Source organism: Lactuca saligna, chromosome 4 (genome assembly GCF_052625555.1).
Source record: "Lactuca saligna cultivar CGN05327 chromosome 4, ASM5262555v1, whole genome shotgun sequence".
In the NCBI taxonomy this organism is placed as follows: Eukaryota; Viridiplantae; Streptophyta; class Magnoliopsida; order Asterales; family Asteraceae; genus Lactuca; species Lactuca saligna.
In genome coordinates, this window is record NC_136420.1 from 214,590,314 (window position 1) to 214,612,666 (window position 22,353).

Below are 22,353 nucleotides of genomic sequence, written 5' to 3' on the forward strand. Positions count from 1 at the left end.
TATAATCAATCTTTTAAATGTTTTAATGCTTTTAAGGGGGGGGGGGGGTGGGAGGGGGGGAGGAATACAAGTTGAACACAATGATAATTGTGTAAATGTTATTTGCGATAACCATCACATTAAAAGATTTCTTATGCTTTTATAAGTGATCAAATTATTTCAAAAAATCTTTTAAAGGTATGTCACTTGTTGTTTATAAAACTCTGTTTTTAAAGTACAATCATAACTCAGTAGACAAATGAGTCTTTTCTTCAAGTAAGTAACAGTTCACGTAAACATACTAGTAAACTATTATAGGTATAGTTTAGGGGTTCAGTTCATACTGCAACTAGTACAGGGAGGAACATGCTATACAAATACAAGAATACTATAACATTAATGTGAGCCACTATTTCACGACTTATCAATATACTTTCTAGGTCGCGTTTTGTAACCAGAGTCTCCTGGAGGGAGAGCATGTGTTTGTGTATAGATCTATACGGGATTGTGTCACACCCCCAAACCAGAACGGCGGAATCGTTCGAGGGCGGATGACTTCATGTAGTATCGCAACAATTGAATACATAGTAAAGAAAACAATACAACCATCACATATATAATTTAAAAGTTTACATTGTTTGAAAGGTACTTGTTTCAAAAGAAATTACAATATAATGTTTAAAATGAAATTAAACTAACCCCGCAGCGTCCCTTCTTCAAAAGTCGTAGTTTACCTGTATTACTGAATCCCTAAGAAATACACATGGTTTTGAAAGAGTAGGTCATCATTTAAGCTGGTGAGTTCATAAGTATTTAGTGACAACGTTTATATGAAAAAGAATGAAAATGGTTTGTTCATGTTAAATGTTCCAAGAAAATCCTATATTGTCTACTATAGTAGATGGTAGTTTAATTGTTCCAAAACTGTAATGCAATATTGTTTTTCATGCCTAAAATAGTAGTTTTATATGTAAATCTTTAAGGCATTTGAAAAACCCCATAAATCAATGTATTTTTAATACTCCATGTGAGTCTTATAACCATGCTACTTGACCAGGATGCCTATATCAACGTTCTTCAGGCATTGGAAAGTTATGATGTTTGTCACCCCAGGCCTACTGGCCTAGCTGTAGCTAACAGCTTAGGTGTGGGATTGTCAATCCTGTATAGATCTATACACAAGTATCACGCTCCCCCTACAAGGGATTATGGTATATAATACAGGACTTAAAATGCATACTCGAAAGTACGTGAAATGTCTCACAAAATTTAGTATAAAACAAATTTACGTATGAAAATGTTCATTTGTTCTTGTATATGAAAATATCTCTTCGATATAGTATTCCTAGTATGTATGTGCTCATGATTTTCTCGTAAACTATACCTATTATAGTTTTTCAAAGTGTGTTTCGTTCATATAGTAAACCTTAGTGTAATGCTCACTCATTATGTAAAGTATAACCCGTAAAGTAACTTAACTGATCACATATACCTAATGTAAAAATGGAGCATTTGATTTGTATATATATATATATATATATATAAACACGTTTTATTTCCACAAGACAAGGTGTTATTGAAAATATATATTTCATACGAGAATATTCATGTAGTAGTTTATGAATCACATATGATTACTTAGATAAAAAGTTTATATAGTGAATCGTTAAGTTACACACGATAATAACCGCATGTTTTACTTTCATTCCCCCCCCCCCCCCCCTTAATATTTTATAAAAATCATTTATCAAACATTTAAAAGCGTAGTTTATAGGGGTATGAACTCACTTGAAAGATCGAAGAAGGCGAGATGAAAACTGAGCAGAACTTTGACTCGAGAAAGCGGATAATCTCGGGATTCTTGGGAATCTTGGGAGAACAAACGACCTTCGGGGCTTGAGTATGGAAACCGGGGCTTCGGGATATCACGTGCATGAAAAACGAGGCAAAACGCAAGAAAGATGAGAGAAAATGAGCAATTTCCCCAGAACCCTCGCATCCCTTTTATAGGGCTGGGAACCGCCTCGGTACGCTGGGCGTACACGGTTACGCTGGGCGTACGTGTGCGTCATGCGTGACCGCATCCTCGACTGCCTCGGAGCTCAGATAGGATGGGGCATAGCTTCGCATAGGGGCGACGTGGACGATCCGAGGCCTAGTCCTCGAGTACGCTGGGCGTATGCTGTTACGCCGGGCGTAACTTGGATTGGCCCGATGACTCCCCCTTCGCATAATACCGAAATTTGATTTAAATTTATATTTTTATTATCTACTAAACTTCAAAAATTCATATCTTCTTCATATGAACTCCATTTTCAACGTTCTTTATATCCACGTGTATGTGAGACTACGTTCTACAACTTTCGTCTAGACTCCGTCAGCAAATTTTGAAATTATTTTTATTATTTATTTTTAAAAGGTCAGGGTAAGAAAAGTTCGTTGGAAATCCATAACTTCTTTATCCGATGTCTGTTTTTGCCAGACTTTTTACCGTTGAAAAACCATTGTCGAGTCCTTCGATTCTCATTTAGGTCATTCCGGCCAAAAGTCGTTCGTTCTCTGTTTCGAGTTTTTTAGCTGTCTACCACTATACCGAACTTGGAAAAATCATAACTTTCTCATACGAAGTTAGATTTGGACGTTCTTTTTATGTATGCTCATGGTTTAATGATATCTAACATAGTAGGTAACCAAATAGAGACCTTTGTACATTTTATTTTTCAAATTTAATTTCATTGTTTTCAAAACTGGTAACAGCACTTTGCTTTTTATGTTATTACATAGAATCGAAATATCAGGTTGTCACAGATTGACACTCCACACCTTGTTGCTAGCTACAGTGGGACGTGCAAGTCTACGTGTGACAAATATCACATCAGTTCGGCGCCATTATTTCGTCGTGTTAATCACGTGTAATATCAGTATAGTTATAATCACATCACACTTTAACCTTAATTTAACAAACTGGTTTTAAGGTAGTAAGTGCTTCAGTAATACTAATTACTTAGTAAAACTTACATGATTACAAAAGACAAGCAGTACAGTCGAGTCTTAGTACATCCAGTAAAAAAGGTGCCTATAATGCTAACTTTATGATCCTCGGTAGATACATCACGGATATATATTAATCGGGTCCGGCATACAGTAGGATGTGTGTTTTCCACTTCATTTCCTGTTCCTTGTTTGGTTGTGGGCTTAGAGCAGATGCACCCAATCTGCTATCTATTCGATCTTCTATATATATATATATATATATATATATATATATATATATATATATATATATATATATATATATATATACTGTATACACCTAGTAATCATAAGGAGTACCAGGTATGGGCCAGGTCATATCATACAAATTAAATATATCATTTTTCTAGTACAAAAAACATACTTTTCAGATAGAACAATTAGTAGGCTAAACTAGAAACTTATCAGAAAAAGGGTTTAATCCATTTCATTAAACCAGTTTAACTTGAAGGGTTGTTATTAGTTAATTCTATAATACCTTAGTTTATACATTAGGGTTATATATAATTAATATCCGATAGATGGTTGGATGTGCGTTTTCCGCCTTACTTCTTGTTCCTCATTTAGTTGTGGGCTTAGGGCAGATTCACACAATTAACTATCCGTTCGATATTAGATTATATATAGCTAGTATAAACTAAGTGATTATAGAAGGAACTATTGTGGTTACCATTTTTACTAAAGGAAATATATGATTTCTTTAAAGAATGTTTTCATCAAATATAAAGAACTATTACAGTTAACTCCATAAGTACCAAATGAATACGCCATGGTTATATACAATGAAGATCTAACAAACAATGGGATGTGTGACTTCCACTTCATTCCATGTTCCTTGTATGGTTGTGGGCTTAGGGCAGATTCACCCAATCGATTTTCTGTTTACTCTAAATTGTATATAACTTGTATCCATTTAGTACTCATAGAAGGAATTGTAGATTCATTTTAACTTTCAATCATCACATCAGAAGATATAGGATTTTTTGAAGGAACATACGAACTTTTCTAAAAAGAACTTTCAATTTACTTTACATCACTAAAATACTTATGAACTCACTAGCTTAAATACTGATCTACTCTTTTAAACTAACTTGTATTCTCACGATAATAGTAGACAAGTACGCACTCTAGGATTCAGAAGATGGAGCATAGTAGCTTCATGTCTTGTTTTGTTATTTACTTTTGGAGTCAATATTTTGTGAATCATACTTTGTAAACACTTTCATATTAATGCAATGGTTGTTTGTTACTTTGATTACTATGATACATGTGTTGTGATACTAACATGATTTCCTCCACCCCGAACATTTCCGCCGTTCCGGTTTGGGGGTGTGACAGATTAAGCCTTTTTTATGGAAGTTGAATGCTATATCTTAAAGTTAGGACCTTTTGGGGCATGCAAAGCCACCAAGTCAGTGACTTTATGGTTCTAGATATTCATGGATCAATGTTTTGGTAATGTGACTTTAGGCATTAAGTGCTTAATGATCATTTTTGGGTGTCAGTGTGTGAACACCCAACGTTGGGTACCGGCTAAGGTTCGCGATATGTTGGTTGGTGACGAACGCTTAACATTCCACAAGGGAACGCCTAACGTTCAATTGGGCTTTCCTTGGGCCATTTTCTTGGACTTTGTTGCTTTCGGCTATAGTGGACCATCTGAAATCAAGTTTTTGGACTATGTATATGTTTTGGCTTTAGGGTAAAGCCCATTAGAGGAGTTTGGGCGTAATTTGGAAAATTAGGCCATAAGTGGGTCACTAGTGGGCTTTGGAAGATTATTTAGTAATGGGCATTTTATGTTATGGTTTTGGGCATCAGTCAATAACCAAATTAGGCCAAAGGTAAAATGGTTATTTTACCTTAAGATGGATTATTGGATTTTGATTGGGTGTTATTTTGCACTGATAGCCCAGGGAGTCACCAGGGTAGCAGCTAGGGATTTCTTCCTGTGAGATTCAGCTTTTCGAGGTGAGTTTCCTAATTAGGTTTAGGTGGTTGAAGGCACCAATATCGACCCATGCTTATGCTATGTTATTATGCGAGCTGGCTTCGTGACTCTTGCATGTATATGTGTTTATATGTTTGTCGGGCTAGGTTCCGATGTCGGACGGGGCTTGATGACTATTTTTATGCTATGTATCTATGTGATTCTTGCATGTGTATGCGACTATTTGATATATGTTATATGTATGTTGGGTGGGGCTGATCTATTACCGAGCAGGACTCAATTCTGGGTCAGGCCTGATGTCGGACGAGGTCTGATGCCACATGGGGAACATTATATGATTATCTGATTATTGTATGTATGGTATGAGGTAGTTCGGCGAACTCACTGAGCTTTGTGTTTACGGTTTTTAGTTTATGTTTCAAGACCTTCCAGTTCCAATGGGGAGAGCTCGAGTTGATTGCATCGTGCAAACCATTGGATTCTGCATTTGATATTCACTATGATTTTGATAACATTTGATACATTGGTTTTGTTGAGATGTATGATTGATATTTGAAATACTATTTATCTATTATAAAAAACGAACTTTTTGGGACCATATTTTTGGATGTTACAACCATTTGCTGATTCCAAACATGCTATGGCCCTCTTACAACCTTGCGAATAGACCCACCCTAGTCTAACCCATCTGAAGAATCCGTGAGCATATAACAGATTTGCCACAATCTCACCGATACATAGGGACCGGTGAATGCTACGGGCCACCCCACAGTATTATAACACTCCCATACTAACTGACCACTAGTGAATGCTACGTGCCACCCTGCAGTCTTACAACACTTCCACTTTGCCACGGCCTCAGCCTATGTTCTTACCGTTAATCTGTCAATCCGAACACATCCAGAGTCGAGCATGCACTCGACCAAACACCCAAGTTGAACTCGGATCATGACTGGAACCCCACCCTGGGTCCACTAAGTTCTGCTATCTGGCACCAAGAAGGAACGAACCAAAGGTTGCGAAGTTTCCCGAACTCCCATATCACACAATCATCTATCCAGAAGTCCACTTGCCCCTCTTCCTCCTTGACAAGGATGCAAGACTCATCCTAGCTTCATACCTACTTCTGTTCCTGAATACATGAATGGTTCTCCCCTACTTTGAATCGACTCATCTCTTACAACACACAAGATGTGAAGAATTCCCATTCCTTCTTACCCTCCAATGATCGAACTATTGATAAATTATTTTTTCCAATGCTAGTGTTTCATCGCTAGCCAAACTCAAAAGACCGCACACCCTTTGAAGACTAGATGAACACTTCCCGAATCCCAGCAAAATTGATAACCCTAGATGCTTTAAAATGATACCGCACTCAAATCTTGAAGTCCAAAGAACAGATGCTCAGACCAAAACCTCAGCAATAAACCACTTCCCTTGGCACCCCCGAGAGCCGACCAAGCACCAATGCTAATACCATCGAATCTCGATGATACTAGAGCACTAACCCGCTGAATCCTGACCATATACCTTCCACACAATACCCCTGAACTGATCATGACTAAGAACCAGAATGATAACCTAAGACTTTGAAATCCTACATGGGAGACAACCCCTCACTAATCCATTAATGATTCATGGCATGCAAATGACATATAACAATTCTTGAATATATAACCCAAACATAAACATAGAGTCGAACAAAAGATAATGCTGACCCAAATCGATGCAAGATTCCAAACCACAAAAAATACTGATAAAAAAACCGAAAGAAATCAAAAGATAACATACCCACAATGTCTCCTGCTGGAATCCCGACCTCCCCTACCTGACACTGCAATGTCCGACTCCTCTCTGTCAAGGTTCCTTCCCTACCCTCACGTCCATCAGTAATCCTCAAACTATCCGGAGCAAACACACTCACTGATCCTCCCCTCAACATCGAATAGTCAACCTTCTTCTGGCCCACCTGATTGCAGTGAAAACATAACGGGCTTTCCCCTTAAGGACAATCCCTGCTAACGTAACCAACCATGCCACACTTGTAGCAGATCAAACCCTTGGAACGACAAAATCTATCGTGCATTTTCCCGCAAGTGTTGCACAGACCCCGACACTAATGGTCTCTCAAATGCTGATCAGAAGTCTTAGAATTCTTCTAGGGACCCTTATAACATCCCATAATTTAGGGTTGAATCCGTAAACGGTCAGATCACCACGAACTATTTGTATATTGACTAATTGAATTTTAATGCATATTTTAGCTGAAATATAATGACATTTCAAATACAGTAAGATATGAAATGGTATCTTACCTCAAATTATGGAAAATCTCGAACGAAACTTAAGGCACAAACTGTAACTCTAGTTAACGACTGAAAAACTGAAATTTTGTACTAAGCGTCTGTCAACAAAGAAAATATTCTAGACTCGCAGTATATGTTTTCCTGATCACTGATATATAAAGAACACCCAAAATGGAGTCTGTATGCTAAAGATATGATCGTTTTAAGAAACCAAACCGGTATAACACTGACTTTGTATGATTTCATAAATTGTATTGATCAGTTGAGATACTTGCGCACATCAGGTAAAAAAAATCCGAGAGCGTTTGGACTCATACTAAAGTCTAATATACACAATGCTATACTTCAAATATTCTTTAACAAATATATTCACAAACTCAAAATAAATAAATAAATAATATGATGTTTATTTAAATAAATTTATTTATTCACTTAAAACCATATTACTCTAGAGGCACATTTGTAATTTCCTGAAACTAATTTGGTGACAATATATGAGATTAGGGTGAGATTGGTTAGAGTGCCAAATTACAAGGACCATTTATCCCAAAATCAGAAGATTGTGTCTTCTTCCTCACTGCATACGACTGCATTATGCAGTCTGCATATGACTCAATCCTTTTTCCTCCATTGATAACCGATGCAAAAACGAATCTTAGAAAGCCAATTTGTCTTACCCCTCAAATGGTATCCCTTTAACTTATCTGATAAATCTCTTTCCATTCCTTATCTTGAAAGCTCAAATCGTTGGTGAAGTAGGAATCCCGATTTGAAGTTCCACCATATCCCCACCATAAAAACACCATTGCACCATCGTGAACCGCCTACTGCCTCACTCTTAGGCCACCTCCTCTTGATCAGAAATTATCCCAACACCACCCACTGCCATCCTTCTTTTGGGGTTGCTTCCTATCAGCAATCACATTCCACCACTATGAGTAAATCGACCACCACCTTATACCCCCTCCTCTTAACTGAAAATCACCACCAAACACCACTCCCATTGATTTTCTCCGTTAATTTAGATCAGAACCCAACCAAAAACGAGGCCGAAGGCTGCCAGAGCAACCTCCGGCCACCACAGAAGGTCGTCTTTGTTGTGGGACGCTACCGTTGTTGCTGCTGCCGACGCTAACCACTCACGACCATCGCCTACCCACTATAATCCCTTTCGCCATCACCATCATTCATGTTTTAGCCCTTACGAACAACCGATTCCAAGAGACCCAGCAGATGGGTCTCGTTTTCCTCCATTCGTCTGTGAATCGCGTCCAGATGAGGAAGACGATCTGTTCAAACTCCATTATATTTTATCTAATTTAAACCCTGTCGTTTCCAAATGATACGACTTAGCCCCTTCTGTGAAATAAGTCAGCAATAAAGGTCAAAGTCCCATTAAAATTTAACAGATTAGGTCCCTCCTCCTGAAGCCTTAACAAGTTAGGTCCTGAAGCTCTAAATCAGCTTCAAAGGTACATGTTTAGCCCCTGGTTTGAGAGCTGTTTGCAAGATCGGTCCATCGAGTTTGATTTTGGAAAAATCATCCGTTAGACTTTATTTATTTTAATCAAAGTCACCCTATACTTAATAATTAATACCAAAACTACCATTTTGGTTATTAGGTAATATAAATAGACCCGTTGATTCGTTTAAAGGGCACGAAACGTCACGAAACGACTTTCACGACAAATTTCACTCTCGAGCGTCGTTCACGCATCGAATGTGAGTGTTTACGGCCCCTTGTTAATAAATTTGTGCTTTGGGGGAGAATACATGTGTTATATATATTTATTAATCTTGATAAACACTTACCGATTTCAAAACTAGTTTATAAATATTATTTCGTTAACTAATATTTTATTTACAAATAAACTAGTAATTACTATGTTTTATGTAAATATGTTACAACTACTTTTAAATAATACAACTAGTCGAGACAAATGATTTCTGCATACAAAATAACCTGATTTTATGACAAAATATGTTATAAAGCTTATGTCATAAAAAGTTACCATCTTTGTAGTATTTCAAGTTCATATCAAACATGCATATACGAGTTATCAAACTCTTATCTTGAAATCATTCATGTACTGTGTACACTACCATGAGATTACCACTTATTTGAACGAGCATTACACAATTTTATGGATTTTCTTATCGAGTATAACCAACTTTTCATAACAAACTCTAGTTAAGGGACTTATGAGTGAGACATTATTCATTACACTAAGTGAAAACAAACACTTATAAGACCCACACCACTATAACCGTTAATCTTTGGATCTGAGATACGTATGTATAGATCTATACGTGTTGACACCCCCACCCGTGGTTTCTAGCTACAACCTCGATCGATCAATCGAAGCGGATGATAAATATCTAAAACAGTTTTACGATGTCCTGTGAAGCGTCGTAGGGGTAGGTGCAGTCACATAGCTCGGTTATAGGACTCACTATAAGCATTAACTAAATCACTACAAGAAAAAAGGCCTTTTACGACGCTCATTGCGCGTCGTAAAACGCTCTGACGACGCGCAAATGCGTGTCAAGGAAGGCCCTATCATAAAGAGAGACGACGCGCATTTATGACGCGCATTTACGACGCGCGGTTATGACACGCAATGCGTATCAAGGAAGGCCCTGTCATAAAGGAAGACGACACGCATTTGCGTGTTGTAACCTTACGACGCGCATGTTTATGACACGCAATGCGTATCAAGGAAGCCCCTGTCAAGAAAGGCCATGTCATAAATGAAGATGACACACATTTTTGCGTATCATAATTTTAAATTTTCTAAAAAAAATATTTACAATATCTAAATTTGATGTCATACAATTCATAATAGAAATAAAATATCATATACAAAAAATACAATCCATTGCATAAAATTTAATGTCATACAATTCTATTTTTTACAATATCTAAATTTGCATCTAATCTACTCTCTACATCAAATTCCAACTAAATAAAGTTGCATCTTGCCTTTCCTAATTCTTTAAGACTAATGCTCCAAACAGTTGTTATATGGATAAGAAGTTGTACATTGGCCCATCTCACTCAAGAAAGACTTAGCCAAATTCAACTCCAAGTCTTTACTGCATCTTGCTGATAATGCTGCAAGATTTGAATCAAGTGGCTTCATATTCTTTTCTTCCACCAACTTTACCTGATGCACAAAATACACAGAAACAAAAAAACATTGTATAGGACAATCCAAAAACACATTATAAGCATAACAGTCAGTCCATGGACTTACTGTGGATCAATAATTGCAAACACCAAAGTTTGTTTGTGTGAACTTCACTTTTCTCATATAAAAACCTCTACTTCAGTTGATTGCATAGCCTTTGTGGACAACTGTTGGGGTTTCTCTTTGGGTTCTACTGAGGACTATGTCTGCAAAGTCTTTTCCAGTGGGTACCCTTGTGATTTTCTTGAAATTGTATTGCACCATGTTTGAATATTTAAGCAAAAACTACATCAACACAAGTCATTATATCAGAAATCTACTGAATATTTGTTTCTTGGTATATACTGTTTTGAGTTTTGAGTGATTTCAGTGTTTACAAGACCAATGCCCTATGGGTTTTGAGTTAAATTTAATAAGATAATTGTGTTTATTTAGTTAAATGTATTTGAAGAGACAAGAATAACATAGCTCTCGCTCTGTAGTCTATATAAGAACCGTTTATTTTGACATCCCACCATCAAAAAAGAAAATAACCCAATGACACCATACAAGAATTATAAGAAGCTTAACCTAAAACTTGGATTGCAAGTGTCGATTCATTACCATGGATGCAGATACATTAATAATAACCTCCTAAAGGGCTCAACTAATTAAGGTTAGAATAAGCCTAAAAATCAAGGAAAAGATACCTTTAGTCCCTGGTCGTTAAGGTCTTTCAAAGTATAATGAGTTGTTCCACTGAACTCACCGAGTCAACACAGTCCAAATCTGGAAATGTTTCTCGCCTTGGAAACACCTGGATATAAACAAAATGTATACAATTTAACCGCATTATTATAGAGAACAGTGTCCCCACTCTTGTACTAAAGAAGTTGCTTTCGGCTCATTAGTTGCCCATCACTTACACCATCCCTGCAAATAAAAAACGAAGTGAAGATTTAGTTTTTTTTTCTTTAATTGTACCACTTGAAATTATATTTATATATATACCTATAGAATATGATCCCCAGTGGTTTTTTCCCTGTTGCCTTCTCAAAAGATAGTAAAAGATCCCTGCATTTTCAAATATTCGAGTTACTACATTACCCAACTTATTAACATCCATAACATATACTATCTTTTGACCAGTCAACGAGACAAAATGCACCTTTGTTGATTTGCAAAAAATTGGATCAAACTTCTACAACGTTTTGCCTTGTCCAGACTCTAATTTCTGCGTGCAGCTGTTTTGACTTGTCCAGACTCTAATTTCTCTTCTACCTGCATATATTTTGTAATAGAATCAGATTTTTGGATTGTTTTTTGGGTATTTAATAATGAGGTAAAGCCTAAATTTATATAAAAACTATAACCCTTAATGGGGAAAAAGAAAACATACTTGCTCCATCTCCTTTTTTTGAGATGCTTTTGAATCTGATCTCCAAGCAATATAGAGCAAACACAGCCCAAAGAAGGCATAAAGAACTGCATTGTAGAAAAAAACAATTTAGATGTCTCACAATCCTCATATTTTAAATTGAATTTTAATATATATATATATATATATATATATATATATATATATATATATATACTCAATACATACCTGTAGCAACACTCTTTGTGTGTTTCCTTGATATTAGATTTGGAACAATCCTACCAAGCCCTGTAGAAAGTATCTACATACCAAATAAAACCAAACTAAACTTAGAAGCAAACTAAAATATATGTTTTTTCATTTATGTTCACTAAAATATGAAAAGGGTAAAAAAGAAAAGTAGCAAACTTACAGTCATTACAAACAGAGCACTGAGTGCACCTGATAGAACAATTGACTTTGGATGATGCATTGCCATAAGAGTTGCTATAATAAAAGTTTCATCTCCAATCTAGATGGAAGCAATAAATGGAATATTGGGTAATGTAATTTTGAGATATAAACATTTGTGGAAACTTATGTGTGCCTATAAAAAATGATAGGGAAAGAACATACCTCACTGACAAGAATCATTGACAAACTGGCAAAAAATGCATCCAAAACACCAAGACCAGGATCCAAATTTAGTACAGCTTTTGGATCAATCTTGTCACCTATGACATTGTTTTTAATTCTTTCCACAACAACCTGTTTCAAGTAAATACACGCATTAAGATGTATGATGAATAATAAGTAGAATCTTATTCAAACCTCAACATAGACTACCATATAGTATTTAAATATCTAAAACTTTCTATAGCATAAAGAAACAAAAATTTGAAATCCAACTATAAAGTATAAACACAGGAAAGAGGAAACTTATAAATTAGTATTGAAAGTTCATATGTGTCTAAATGCTCATCCTCAACAGAAGGGTTTCCAATGTATAAGGGTTTTAATAGTTTCAAGTTTGTTCACAAATCACAATATTATAGCTATATCACTAAACCTTCTTCTTTTGCTCCTCTGGTGAATCCAGAATAACCCCACTTTTCTGCAATACCTGTTGGATAACCTAGAGAAATTGGGATAATTTTAGCCCAGGGGTATTTTAGGAATTTTTTAGTAAACTTGCATTTTTTATGTGGTATTTGAATTAGACTACGTTTCATTTGTGTTTAGTATAAAATAGGACTTGCATTACATTGTAATTTCATTCAAAATCATGTTTTTAATAAGTAGTTTTACCTTTGGCAAGAAGTAAACATTATTCCTCTGTTTTTTGGTTCATTCCCATGTTCATCTTTTTTTCTTCTACACTTCCTATTTCTCTTTTTTCTTTTGCCTTGGTGAACAAGATGCAAACTAAAATCTGCCCCTACGTAATAGCAATTCTCTGATGACACTTGGTATTTAGGACGCCACTTCCCCTGTTCATCTATTATTATTTTCCATTTAGCAAGAATCAAAGTCAAACAGTTCATGTTGCTGAAATCCATCTCCATTCCAACAATGGCATATTGCTTTTGTATTTGTATTCTAAGGAGAATTAGGTGCCCTACCCTCACCCTCAACCTAAAACAAATGCATATCTCAACAATTAGGCATATAATTTTATAAACTGGGGGATGATTTTCATGAAAAAAAACACAAGATTTAAGAAGGTGAAGTGATTCATGTTTAGAAATTAACATGAACATATATAAAATAAAAAAAGAAAATAGAATAAATTGTAAAGGGATCGTAGAATTACCAGAAAAAGGAACATATAGAGCACTGCTTTATAGAAATTGGTCCCCCTTCAGCTCTTCGACAATCTTCATCTGGTGGAGGAGAGATATCTTCTGGCTCCAATGATTGCGTTTTTATCACCCACATCTTCTGGCTCCATCCCTTATGTGGAATTAACCTTCTCTATTATGTGCAAAGTTTTTTTTTGGAATGGAAGGCCTATTGTATACTCACTATTGCTTTCGTTTCCAACTATCAAACACCACCGAGACCACCTGCAATAAGGAAGCACGAACAAAGGAGAAAGAAAAATATTCATCTATGGAGGAGAGAGATGAGAGAAAACCCAGTGGAGGGGGAGAGACGAGAATGTGGATGCATCGATTAGGGAGAGAACAAACTCAGAGTGTGAAGTGAAGTCGGATTTAGGAGAAGTTGTACCAATTTTAGGGAGAAATCGAACCAGTTGGTGTTTGTTGTTGATCTTCTTTGCTGATTACTGGCTCGTGAATAGAGAGAAAGGTTAGGGTTTCTTGATTGAGAAAAAAAAGGAAGGCGGGATTTTTAATTTTTTCAGAATTTCATTTCCCCTACTGTTAAAGGATGGAACGCGCGTTCCATTAAAAATTATAAAGCGACATCCTTAGACGACGCGCATTTTATTATAGGTGCCCTCCGTGTTTTTTTTAGACACTAATTTAAGGGTGCGCAATAATGCGTGTCTTCTATCCTTAAATTTTTTGAAGAGATGACATTTTTCTAATGTCACTCTCCTTTGCGTAACATAGATCAATGAGCGTCGTATTTTGCGCGTTGTAAAAGGCCTTTTTTCTTGTAGTGAATCTTATAATCTAGAAACCACGGATCCGATTTCTCTGATTATCAAACATTTTTAGTATAGATTTACTCATAGTTCTCTGATTACCAACATTTTGAGTATGGATTTACTCACGGTTCTTTAAGTACCAAACATTTTTAGTATGGAATTACTCACGGTTTCTATGAGTACTAAACATTTTGACTATGAATTTACTCACGGTTCTTTGAGTACCAAACATTTTGAATATGTATTAACTCACATTTTATCTGATTACTAAACATTTTGGGCATCGATTTACTCATGATTGCTCTATTATCTAACATTTTAAGTATGAACTTTACTCACGATTCCTCTGTCTATCAAATACCTTAAGTATGAATTTAGTTATAAATTTCTATTTTATCATACATTTTCAAACATGGTTTAAACTATAAATGGCATACTTTTTAATCTTTTAAAGTATCATTACTGCGGTTAGCAGAAAACCTATGAACTCTCACCAACCTTGTGTTGACCCTCAAAATTTCATGTATTCTTAGGGTATCAAACGAGCTTTCAGTCAGAAGATTAGTCATGGATTTAAGGCGACCTAGTTTTATCTAGCTTTTGTTATATCGTTCTATCTGTTAAGAAAAATTTATGAATTTATTGTTATGAACCTTGTATTCAGACCTTAAAGTGTAATGTAATTGCTATGACGTTATTGTTGTAACTTGTGATGTATATTATGTTGGGTTTCGAGCATTCTAACACTTCTAAGTGTACATGCAACCCTAATAAACCTTGGATCTATGTTTTCTCTAAAATACATGCAAATAATAATTTCCAAGTTTTACATCCTAACTAGCATGGCATGAAGAACTAGAATCATAAAACACTAGAAGAATGACATACCTTTTGATAGTGATTGTTTGCTTGGAGTTTGAGAGCCTAGCACCAATAATGTGAATGCCTCAAGTGGAATCACAAATCACCACAAACTCGGAAAACTTATGAAAGTGTATACTTTGCTTCAAGAAATCGGACACACCTTTTTTCACACACTAGAGGTCAATTTCATGCAACATAAGCTTGTTTATATAGTGTGCATGATTAGGGTAAAACCCTAATAACCCATGTCTTTTCCTTTCCAAGGATCCATGGGTTAAAAGCTCCATGGATCATCCATGGACTCATTTCCAAATGAGTGTTAGCCCACACTATATAAATATAATAGCTCATGATTTAATTAGTCTTCCTTTTAATCACTAAATGAATTCATAATTAATTTAAGACTAAAAACTAATTAAATAACATGACTTCATATTGATATATTATAACTTATAATATATTAATAAACCATAAGTATACAATTCTCATAATATTATCCATAAATTGTTGGGTGAAGTGCAACCCAAATAGACCATGCCGGGTCGGGTTAAGTATATACCAAATAAGTTATGGACTTAGACACCTTATCCAACTGTCTCCCGCTTGGATAAGTCTAATAACTGTGTTTGTCTATATTACTTCAGGAACCAACCAGCAATCGTAGCTCTCGAAAACTCTGTTGAACTATGAAGCGCCATTTTAGATAAGTGATCATATAATCCTCTGGTCTCATGATATCAGCCAGACAAATGCAAGGAACAACATCGTACTTATTGTCCAGCAGTTTGTTTCCTGATTTCCGATTTGTTTGACAAAAACTTAATCGAACACATCAATTTAGTTTTGACCGCTCCCGGTAAATAGGTCAAAACAAAATCATCGAGGGGCCCATATATCGCTTCTATTTCTAGAAGGAACAAATAAACTTCGACTCATATGCTTATTCTACTACTTTTTGAATTGTACACAAAGCCACGTTTTATAACATCAAGTTACTGATGCATTTTCGTGCAATCAATGCACAACCAACTCATAGGCAACAACTCATATCTCTAGGCTTGAAGATTTATATGATATTACCGTCTCACGATCACTTGAGATAAATTCCATGAAGTGATACAAGTGAGCGTGGGTTAATTCCAATACTCATAACTTATGAGTACTCATGAATGTTGTAGCAACCATTCCTATGTCTAAACACGTTTAGCCATCTACAAACTCGATTCATGACAGTCTTAATTCATACCTACTTCCAACATATGAACGACTGTGGAGTGTTTAAATAACTTAGTCATTCGGAAAAAATAACCTAGCTATTCTGGAAGTCAAAACATGGAAAGTGAAATACAATAATAATCGAATCCAATATGGTCTTAGAACCCTTTTGAATATAAATAGAACCACCTTTTATTTATCACCATATTGATTACACATTATTCATTGTATAATGTTTCAAATAATCAACTTAATATTTGAATAAAACAACAGTTGTCCCATGCTCCTAGCATGTACACTTTGTTTTCTAAACAATAGTTATGCCATACTCCAAGTATGCACACTATGTTTGTCTATGATCTTTACTTTTTGTGAAATAGATCAATTGAACATCATTCCAATGATGCTCATTTCACAATCCCAAATCCTTATTGTAAATGTAAGAATTCCTAATTCCCACCATTTACCAAAAACTGTTAGATTTTAAACTTTTATGCAATGTTTCTCTTGTAATGATTACGCACAAAGTCACAAAACTTGTCAACAGTCATTACAGAGTATTCCAAAGAAGATCAGTGCTATGGAAACGAAGTCTCATATTCAAAGTACATTGCTTTGAACATCCTTCTTTCATTAAGGTTTTCTAATCTTACACAGATTAAATAACTTCGACCTATGGAGACATTTCCATAGTCCCATTTTGACTATCACTTTTGAACAAGAGATGCCTTTTTTCAGAAAATGTCAATATGGTGCTGTCAAAATTAACACTATACTTCCAAATGTCCCTGAGCAACCAATCTTTGGCAAACCTCAGATTGTCCTCAACAATTGCTTAATCACTTTAGTCATATCCAGTTCTAGACTTTTCTCTTCTAAATGCCCGGAGCATTTGGAAAATTTAGAAAGGATGAATATTATAGCACATGCAATCGATCCTATATCCGAAGAATATGGGACACTATTCATGATGTTTCACATAAATACACGATACTAGACTATTTTTTTGCTACAATATTTTTTATTTGCCATGTTTTCAAAATTTAACTATGAAGAGGGATGCCGTAATCATAATCAAAATTTTGAAACCGCAATATATATAGAATTTCTTTAAGTTAAACCATTCCAACATAATATATATATATATATATATATATATATATATATATATATATATATATCCTTGACTAAAGATGATTAAAAACTCAATCTAAGCTTTTAGAATTGAAATGAAGTATAATTTCCTCTCCCTTAATTATAGCAAAACAACTTTTTCAACCCCCACAACTTTACGAATTGAAACTTTTGTTTTTCTATAATTTACATTGCTAACTTGCAACACGAAACATAATAATCATGCTCCGCTAACATGATGATTATCAGCATAACACTTATGCTCCCACTAGCTTTGATATATTTCCAGAAAGCAGTTGGACTTCTAAAATTTAGATTCGTAAACCCTTTCTTAGATAGCTCACATGTGTGTCTAAAAAATTTCAAGAGCTATGAAAAGGGATGTCATAATCATAGTTTCAATTGTTTAGACCTTTGCCATTTCTCACAAGTCCATGTTAGTGTGTCGGTTAACCACACACGCTCCACTAACGACCTTTGAAAATGCAAATAACACAATTGCTATCTACTTAAAATCTACTTAGTGAAAGCATTTCCTCACCATCATTCTCATGAATCGGAGAGAAATCTTATGACACTTAGATTTTATGGTATATGAGTTCCTATCCATGTGAATTTGTCAAAACCATAATCACAAGACAAGATTAGTGACAAATTCAGCCTTACATGGATTGAACTTGTTAAATCTTAATTTCTTGTCACCTGGTAGCACAAGGCCCACCAATTCTTCCAAGCTGTTATGCACGCAGTTTAGAACTATGCATAGTCAATTTAATTGGCACAAGAATTATGTCAACATGATAGGTTACAAACCTCAAGTCATGTGCTAGTGATAAAACACAGGTTTTTACTTTTGATTAAATCTTGAAACTCTTCCAGGATCTTTAAGGCTCTCACTGTCCTCGTGACATATAAGTTTCCCTAGTTAAGAACCATTCCCTGACAAAACAAAAATTCAAGGGATAGTGTGGATTCTATCAAGAGTAACACTTCACACAATTGGTCTTAGTTAGTCTTTGTCTCATCTAAGACATCACAACTTACCAATTTCAAATGTACAAGAGTAGAAAAACATTTTACATTACATTCGATAAGTGTTTTAAACCTTACTTTATGTCACTCAAGGTTATAATCTTGAGTATTACTCTAAGAATTGTTTTGGAACCATGTATGATCCATCTTCTTGATTTTAACCATTCCAACAATTCATGACCCCTCTTCTTAGTCATAACAATGCACTAAGATGTCCTTAGAGTATGAATTTGTGATATGGTTTCATAATCATTAAAATAATCATAAATCATGATCCTAAGGTACTCTCCCATCTTTTCAGATTTGAGAAACTTTTATCTTTCTGCCTAATTTGATTCTTTCCCATTCGTTCTGTCACACATTGAAAACTTTTCAATGCTTCAAAATTATACTTAAACTTGTAAGTATAACTATATTTACTAAGTTTTAGCAAATCATGATGAATAGTCTTATCAATCTTTGTGGTGGACTTGACCAGTGCACAAGCATGTGTACTCGATCCCTATAGTCCTATCCTTTTTCACATAAGGAATTAGTCTTAATTTTCCAAAGATGAAAATTCACATCCATCATACAATACAGCTTGTATGATTCCAAGTTTCGATCCAATTGAAACTTTGGTGATGAGAACCTTTCCTTATTTGGTAAATTCAGACACTACCACAAATGAAAGAATCAAATCTACTTTTCAGTATTGCTATTACTGGAAACATATAAGCAACAATTTTTCATAAATTCCATTGTAAGGATATTTTTAAAATAAATAAAATTAAAACCCTTTTTTTGTTTTATTTTAAAACTTTTCGGAAAAACTTATCTTTACAATCCATATGAAAACGTTGTTGTTATCTATTCCTAAGTAATATATCATAATTCTCAAGAAACATCTCAAATTCTGATCATTAAACCATGCGATCGAAACCCATCTTCGCAATCAGAATCAACATATACTTCCTTTAAGCTTCCTATCTTTTCTTTGATTCTTAAAAACATCAACATGTGACCCATTCACATTATGTAATAAGAATCTCCAAATAGGAACTTAATAGAGTTAGACAGTGGACTTTAACTGAAGTAGAGTCAAACTTCATGACTTGATCAATCTTATGATCTTTCAGGTAAATATGGCAGCTTCGCAATCAGTGTCCCTCCCTTTGGCAATAAAACATATGGACCCTTAGGTAATGGCACATGAGACTCTCTCAAAATTAGCCTTTCTCTTTACCATTTGTTCAACCGAGTTGACTATGGCTGATCCCTTTCCATTGGGAAGAGAAATCCTTTTCTAGATATCCAATGCTACCATTGTCAATGTCCATTTAAGGTTTGGGAAGTTGATCTTCTAATAGAATTTGCTTTACTAGTGTTCCAAATCATTGTTGATTCCGCAACACCAAGCAAATAGATAAGATGATTAAGGGTCATGTCATAGTTTGTCTCATAGTAGTCCCAAAGGAACTCTCTATGTTACCAAGAAAGTGATTGAACATACAACGTTCACAAGACATTGACACCTAACTTTCCCGGCTTGTCAATATGTGACTTTATCTCCAAGATGTGAGCACACATAGACTATGCTTGCCAATAGGGCTTAAGTGACCTTAAACTTGTGGTTTAGGGAGAATAAATGGAGGAGGTGGAGGAAGAGAAGCATGATGTTGAGGGACATCATCTTCAAGAGGAAAGCTTGCCCCAAGAGATTTGGGAAGATCATAGTTGTCTGAACCAGACATCTATAATGGGAGATAATCAAGTTAGTTGATTCAAAATCCTTAATATAATACCCAATATGAAATATTAAGGCTAGGACACAACACAATATTTTATAACTTGAAAGAGGGATGTCGTAATACAAGCTATAAAATATTTTAAGGTATGCAAATGACAATTCACCAATTTCCACCATGAAAAATGAAATAATTTATTAAATTTTTAGTGGATTTGAAACTCCTAGATCTTTTGAGATTCATTGAACTTTTCAATGGCATGTTTTAATCTCGATTATGCCCTCTCAAGTTTTGTGACTGGGATGTCGAGGATCACAAAACAAGGTGTGAATAACCATGCAAATTCAGTTGGTACCCTTAATATTATCACCTAATCAATGTGCCGGTTAACCACACGCGCTCCACCGATCTATGATAAACATTAAGTCACCCTTTGTGATCCTTACTAGTCCATGTTAGTGTGTCGGTTAACCACACACGCTCCACCAACGACTTGGTAAGGTACAAAGTGTGAATTTCATGGGTTAGCACCATGTTCACATTTTTCTTAAAGTAACTAAGATTGGGAATTAAAAAAATATTTAGTTACTTTATAATAATCATTATACTTTTAATGAGAATTTAAAGTCATTGTCCTACCCGTTTGGCTAACGACCCTCCATCGATCAAGGAAGCGGTAGGTGAGAGTGGACACCCATTAAGTTCACATTTTATAGACAACAACCTTATACCCCCCCCCCCCCTTATAGACCGGCTTCGTGAATGAGGCCTACTAACGGTAAAATGACTTAATCTTATACATATATATATATATATATATATATATATATATATATATATATATATATATATATATTAACCATTAATCTTATAATAGTATAAGGGTTGAATTTTAACTTTTAAAACTTCTAGGGTATGGAATTAAAGTTTGTGTGAGACTTTACAAATTCCAAAACTTGAGGGCAAGTTTTGAACAATTCAAAAACTTTTGGATATTCATAACTTATGAGTTTTAATTAAATGTTTAAAACTTTTAATGAAGAGTCTCTTGGAAATCCATAACTTGAGGACAAGTTATGGAGTCCATAAAAACATTTATTAGAAAAAACTCTTCAAAAGTGTAACTTATGACTTCTTAAAAAACATTTTAAAAGAAAAAAAAACTTTTTGAATTCCATAACTTGAGGACAAGTTATGGAGTTCATTCAATGTCATAAAACTCAAGAATTATTCTATCAAACAATTTGCAAACAATTCCTATGATCTATCAAAACTCATAAGTTCATTAACATTCATAATCAACAACTTTCAAGAATCATATAAGCATATATAAACTTGAAACTTTGATTATAACTTTGAAATTGGTCCACCACCATCATTACCACATCAAAAAACAGGTTTTATAAGTTCAAAACAGTTTAAGGTAATGATTTTAGACCAATTCCAGCACCAAAATTCGAAAATCTGCACTTAGGCCTACCAACTCGTTGAGTGCATGAACTGACTCGGCGAGTTGCTTGCATATATACATGGACTCGGCGAGTTCCATGAAGGACTCGGTGAGTCAGCTGTGTAGAATGCAGTTTTTCGACATTTTTCAGCAATTTGCATCAAGTATTTAAGAAAACAAGCCTAGGCTCTAATACCACTGTTGTGTTTTGAGCATTTTAACACTCCTAAGTGTACATGCAACCCTAATAAACCTTGGATCTATGTTTTCTCTAAAATACATGCAAATAATAATTTCCAAGGTTTACATCCTAACTAGCATGGCATGAAGAACTAGAATCATAAAACACTAGAAGAATGACATACCTTTTGATAGTGATTGTTTTCTTGGAGTTTGAGAGCCTAGCACCAATAATGTGAATGCCTCAAGTGGAATCACAAATCACCACAAACTCGGAAAACTTATGAAAGTGTATACTTTGCTTCAAGAAATCGGCCACACCTTTTTTCACACACTAG

The 22,353-nt window shown here is 35.0% G+C and overlaps 1 long non-coding RNA gene across 1 annotated transcript; it reads right to left on the reverse strand.

Moving 5' to 3' along the window:
- Positions 1-12,045: 12,045 nt before the first annotated feature.
- On the reverse strand, positions 12,046-12,564 carry LOC145039017 (uncharacterized). The gene is made up of 3 exons (XR_013679684.1): positions 12,433-12,564; positions 12,230-12,328; positions 12,046-12,118 (listed from the first exon to the last, which is right to left on the reverse strand). It is a non-coding gene; the product is annotated as an uncharacterized LOC145039017 (long non-coding RNA).
- Positions 12,565-22,353: the final 9,789 nt, after the last annotated feature.